The sequence below is a fragment of the Heloderma suspectum genome, chromosome 1 (genome assembly GCF_057233095.1).
Source record: "Heloderma suspectum isolate Gila_16-S chromosome 1, 16-S_ref, whole genome shotgun sequence".
In the NCBI taxonomy this organism is placed as follows: domain Eukaryota; kingdom Metazoa; phylum Chordata; class Lepidosauria; order Squamata; family Helodermatidae; genus Heloderma; species Heloderma suspectum.
In genome coordinates, this window is record NC_139458.1 from 432,295,264 (window position 1) to 432,301,900 (window position 6,637).

A 6,637-nucleotide genomic window follows, 5' to 3' on the forward strand; every position below is an offset into this window, starting at 1 on the left:
GGGAGTAGGGGTCTCCTTTCTCTGCCCTGCCCCCAGTCAAGTGGTGACACTCTGCACCAGCCTTTCCCCCCATTCCCTTCCATGTCACCCAAGTAAAGGCTTCTCATTGTTAATTGTTTTTATTCTTTCTAAATAATAAAGCCACTGTGGTGTGGTGGTTAAGAGTGTTGGACCAGAACTTGGGAGATCCAGATTCTAGTCTCCATTTAGCCATGAGGGTTATTGTGGAAATAAAATGGCAAGGACGAGGACCAAGTTGCAGTCATTGAAAGGGGGGGGAGGCAGGATGTAAATGTAACAATAAATAAATAAATATATACAAATAATAAATTATTAAATTTATATCCTGCTCTTTTTCCTCTTTCAAAGAATCCAGAGGAAAACTATTAAATTTATATCCTGCTCTTTTATTCAAGAGGAAAATTATTAAATTTATATCCTGCTCTTTTTCCTCTTTCAAAGAATCCAGAGAAAACTATTAAATTTATATCCTGCTCTTTTAATCCAGAGGAAAATTATTAAATTTATATCCTGCTCTTTTTCCTCTTTCAAAGAATCCAGAGGGGCTTACATGTCCTGCTCCATTCCATTTTATCCTCACAACAGCCCTGTGAGGCAGGTTAGGCTGAGAGTCAGTGACTGGCCCAAGGTTATCCAGTGAGCTTCATGACTGAGTGGGGACTAGAACCCAGGTCTCCCAATGCCAGTCCAACACTCTAACCACCACACCACTCTGGCTCTCATCGGTCAAGTCACAGGCAAATTCTGACAGGCTCGCTTAGTCTTTAGTTTGGGATGGGTCTTTTCCTCATCCCTGAGAGAGCTCTATGCTCACTGCTGCAGAATCTCTCGATGCAGGTTCACATTGCGCATGTGCTCTCCCTTGCATGTGCTCTGTTTCCCCTCCATTGCTGGCACCTGTGCAGGGCACCACTGCAGCTGGCCAACCCTGTTGCTCTTTGCCCCTTGGGGTCCCTCCCACTATGGCTCATTTGCAGGTTGCACCTGCATCTCCTCTCCCTCCTACCCCAGTCACCTTACAGCTGATATATAAGTGGCAGGTGCCCTGACTTCCCACCCCCAAAGCCTTCTCCAGTAGCCCAGATCACAGCAGCTGGCCCACAGCTAAACAGCAAGGCAAAGCTAGAGAGCCCTTGCAGAAAGTGAGAAGGCACTGCAAAGAGAGAGAGAGACAGAGAGAGAGAGAGAGCCAGAGAGCCACCCTAGCAGTGATCGGGGGCCGCCAGTGACCCTCAGTCCTTGCGGTGAAAAACACTGTTCTACAGGGTGAGCATTGGGAGGAGGGCTCAGAAACATTCACGTCCCAGAGCATAGTCTGAAGGCACATGAGGCAGCCACCTTGCTGAAGCTAAGCAGGTCTGGGCCTGGTCAGTGCTCGGAGGGGAGACCACCTGGGAACCACATGTAGCCACCTTGAGTTCCACAATGGAAGAAAGGTGGGATATAGATGTAATAAATAAATGCTTTGTATGCATTAATGAGCTGAAAACAAACATGCATCTCCAACATTCTGCTCTGTGTTTCTTGATGTCAAACATCCTCCAGGCTGGTTCGGTGGATACTGAAAGAGTCAATATCCTTACTTGAGTGTTTTGTTTCAGTGTTTAATACATGGTCATATTTAATGAGCTGGCATTTGATCATCATGTGATACGAACACTGGATGATTTTTATAGCATGTTTTAATGTTGAAAGTGTTCTGTCCTGTCTCTTTAAGGGGCAAACTAGAAGGCCCAGCAGGAGCAGCCTGTCTGAGCCATCTGGGAGAAACAGTTCCAGTTTTGCAGCAGAAGCTAATATCAGTGGTTGGGCCTGCGTAATATCCTCATGGGCCAGAACAACCCTGAGCTACGCCAGTAACCTGGGACAATTCCCAGTTATGTTGCACTCAGTTATGTTCTCAGGCTTCTCATTCATTCATTCATTCATTCATTCATTCATTCATTTTATTAATCGCCCATCTGGCCAGTCACCCAGCCACTCTGGGCGATGTACAACAATAAAAACAGTTCATACAATAAAATTCAACATTAAAAATATCACATTTTTAAATTACCCTAGCCCACCCCAAATGCCTGCCTGAACAACCACATTTTTAATGCGTGGCAGAAGCTCATTAAAGAGGGGGTATGGCAGAATTCCTTAGGGAGGGAGCTCCACAGAGTGGGGGCCACCACAGAGAAGGCCCTCTCTTCTTCTTCTTCTTCTTCTTCTTCTTCTTCTTCTTCTTCTTCTTCTTCTTCTTCTTCTTCCTCCTCCTCCTCCTCCTCCTCCTCCTCCTCCTCCTCCTCCTCCTCCTCCTCCTCCTCCTCTCTAGGGCTTTTTGCCATGTGTGTTCGCACTGAATTTTGTCATAAATATGTGAGTTTTTGGAAGAGGATACAATGCAAGGTGCTTTCCGTTCTCTTATAAACCTTGCAACCACATAATGCTGGTAATGTAGGTTAGTATTTATATTCCCCTATTGTGGATGGTGGGGAAAGACTGAGGCTGAGAGAGAGAGTTTAGCTTGCCCAGGCTACCTAGTGAATTTAAGACAGAGGTGAGATACAAACCAGGGACCTCCTGACCGGCAGCTCAGGCAAACTAGATGATATCTAACTTAGATGGGCAATTGCACTGAATGCGCACGCCTAGGTTTGCCCTTTTACACAGCAGCCATGAGGGGTGGGGGGGAAGCTTCCAATCAGCACTGGGACTACGGTGAATGGATTAAAGCTAAAGCCTGCCCCTGAAGCTTCTATTTGACAATGGGAACGTTCTGTGGTGAATATCTGTTTTTGCTGGGGTGGGGTGGAGTGGGGTGGGGGGTATGTCAGGACTACAACAGGGAAAAGGGTTCATCCCCATCCCCCACCATGCACCATAGTTCTAACACCTTTCTTGCGGCTAATATTGGAAACAGAGAAACCCCTAGAGAATGGCATTTAGCTTGGGCCCATGCCTCTTGTCCTTCTGTTCTAATCAGCCCGTCTCTCCCCCACTAGATTGCCTCTTTCCCCCACCGCACCCCCACATTTTTTTTTTTTTAAGCTTTGGCCTTACCATAAGCTAAAGCAATCAGCTAGATCTGGGGCGGGGTGGGGGAGATTTGAAAAGAAGATCCAAAAAGGTTTCTGCCCATGTAATCTTTTGCTCATTTGGCTCAGGAAGGTTTTGCGAGTTCAGTCAAACACCCAGCGTGGTGATTGCATAGCTAAAAGGCTCTGGAGCGTACGTCCCGAGTCAGTTCATTTCTGCCCTCCCAGTCACCAGTTTGTCCTCCCCCTTCAGAAGGGTCAAGGTAGACTGTAAACAGCAGCCACCACCACCACCACCAGCGGGGAAGAGGCGTGCTTGCTGCTGCTGGGCCTGCTGCTGCCGCCGCCACCAGGCCTTCCCTGTGGAATCCTGCCTGGCATTTTTAAGGGGATTTTAATTGTTTTGTTTGTTTGTTTTATTTTGTTGGGGGGGATTTTGTTGTGTTTTTAGGGGTGGGTAGCCTGCCTGATAGGCGGGAGCGAGGGGGCATGTGTCCACCTGATGGAGGCAGTGGGGGGAGTGTTGGGGGCCAGAACATACCAAGGCTGGGCGGCAGGCGCTGGCGGAGCGCTAGGGGCAGGCCATGCCAGGTAAGGGGAACAAGGGAGAGATGTGTAGTATCTGTCCCCTGCTCCAGGCCTGTCCAGAGCCAAAGGATGGCTGGGGGAGGTGTGACCCCATCTTCTGGCCTTGGTTTGCTGCTCTGCAATGCCAGGGCTGTTACCCAGAAAACCTCCCTCATCCATGACATGATCCTGGATGAGGGTGCAGACCTGGCATGTATTACGGAGACCTGGCTGGCCGAGGCTGCTGCTCCAACCCTTGCAGCCATGTGTCCAGCTGGATTTTTGTATGCACAGCAGCCGAGGGCTGGGGATCGGGGAGGGGGAGTGGCTGTTATCTACCGAGAGTCCTTGGTCTTCACCAGACCCCCTCCCCGGGAGACCAAGGTTGCTGACTGCATGTACTGGAGGTTGGGCCCGAAGGGCAGTCTGGGGATTCTGCTCATGTACCGTCCACCCCGCTGCACGACTGACTCCCTGGACGAGGTGCTTGAGGTGGTCTCTGATGTGCGTGTACAGTCCCCTAACTTACTGGTGTTGGGGGACTTCAACGTACATTCGGAGGCCATCCTCACAGGAGCACCTCGGGACTTCATGGAGACCATGGCCTCCTGGGAGCTGCACCATATCCTAACTGGGCCCACCCATGTAGCCAGTCATGCACTAGACCTTGTGTTTGTTTCTGGAGAAGCGGGGAGTGATCTGGAAGTCGGGGGTATATCCACCACCCCCTTGTCATGGTCAGATCACTATCTGGTGATGTTGGACTTCTCGGTTCCACAACCCCTCCGCAGGGGTGGAGGACCCATTAAAATGGTCCACCCCAGGCGTCTTATGGATCCAAATGGATTCCTGAACGTGCTTGGGGATTCTCTGGGGCATGCCAACGGCCACTCGGTCGAGACCCTGGTGGGTGGCTGGAATGCCGCAATCACTGGGGCATTAGATCGGGTGGCTCCGAAACGCCCTCTCCCCCTGAACAGGGCTCGGACTGCACCATGGTTCAATCCGCGGTTATGAGCTCTGAAACAGGAGGTGAGACGGCTAGAGAGCCGGTGGCAGAAGTCTCGCTCCAAAGACGATCAGACACGGGCTAGAGCTGTATCTTCAGCCTATCACGTGGCGGTGAAGGCAGCAAAAAAGGAATATTATGCTGCCTCCATCGCGTCTGCAGAGTGCTGTCCCAGGAGGCTGTTCCAAGTGGTCCGGAGCCTGGTCGGTCCTGTGGCTCCGGAACCACTGGAGCATTCTAAGGCCTCCTGTGAGGCTTTGGCAAGGCACTTTGCAGATAAAATTGATCAGATTAGGTGTGTTACTCTGCACACTGTGGATACAGTTAGTGAGCAAGAGGCGGCCTGTGGCAAACCGGTTTTGTGGGATCGGTTCCAGCTTCTTCCTCCTGATGAAGTGGACAAGGTGCTTTCATCTGTAAGGCCGACCACCTGCTTACTTGATCCTTGCCCATCTTGGCTCATTATGAGCTACAGAGAGAGACTGGGTGAGGGGATCAAGGCGGTGGTGAACGCCTCCCTTGAGGAGGGAGTGATGCCATCAGCCCTCAAGGAGGCAGTGATAAGACCGCTCTTAAAGAAGCCCTCCTTGGATCCTCAAGTTCTGAACAACTTTCGCCCAGTGTCAAATCTGCCATTTTGGGGCAAGGTGATTGAGCGGGTGGTGGCGGTGCAGTTGAAGGCACACGTGGAAGAAACTGATTATCTAGACCCATTTCAGTCGGGCTTCAGACCTGGGCATGGGACAGAAACGGCCTTGGTCGCCTTGGTGGATGATATGAGGAGGGTTCTGGATAGGGGTGAATGCCCCTTCCTTGTTCTCCTCGACCTCTCAGCAGCTTTTGATACCGTTGACCACGGTATCCTCCTGGACCGCCTGGAGGGGTTGGGCATTGGAGACATTGTATTGCAGTGGTTCCGGTCCTTCCTCTCCGGCAGGTACCAGAGGCTAGCACTGGGAGAGGAGGTTTCGGACCCGTGGCCACTTACTTGTGGGGTGTCACAGGGTTCCATCCTCTCCCCGATGCTATTTAACATCTATGTGAAGCCTCTGGGGGCTATCATCAGGAGGTTTGGGGTGCAGTGTCATCAATATGCGGATGACATGCAGCTCTACCTCTCATTCAAATCTTCACCAAGGTTGGCCATAGAATCCCTGTCCAAATGTCTGGAGACTGCAGAGTGCAGCCGGCCAGGCAGGACTCCGGAGGGAGGGATGGAGCACCTACCCCCCACCGTGAAGCAGATCAGTGAAATGGTAAGTGACTTTCCTACATCCCTACTCAAAATGGAGTCAGTACAGTTAACTCAAAAGAGAGCTACTTTGTAACATGAGATTGTGCCTGCCAGTCATGCCCCCTCCACCCCAATGTGTATACTTCCATGCACATATTCAACATAGGGATTGGGGAGAATTTCTCCCCGAAACTTTGGGGGGCTGAGTGCCAATGCATTCGGTCCTCCGAAGGTGCAGGGAGAAATTCTCCGCCAACCCCCCGCCCCCCCGCGCCCCCCCCCCGGGATGGGACTTACCTTTACGAATGTCGCTCCCGGCGGCGGGTCCCGGCGACGGTTTGGCAGGTCTTTGTCAGGGGCGGGGGCGACAGCCGGTCTTTTGACCGGCTGCCGCCACCGCCATTACAAGAAAAGTAAAAAAAAAAAAAAACGCCCCGGAGATAGGCTACGTAACGATTAACGTAGCCTATCACGGCTAGATTTGCAAAGTCAGCCGTGATAGGCTACGTTAATCGTCATGTAGTCTATCACGGGTGACTTAAAAAAAAAAAGCGCGTACGCTAATGGCGGCCCCCATAGGGAGCCGCCAGTCACGTTCCTTATTTGGTCCCTGTAGTCTACATGAAGATTTACGTAGACTACGGCGAAAATAAGGGCAACGCAAATAGCCCTTGTTTTATTACGCGCTTTTTTAAAAAAAAAAGTCATCCGTGATAGGCTATGTGACGATTAACGTAGCCTATCACGGGTGACTTTGCAGATCTAGCCGTGATAGGCTACGTAAAT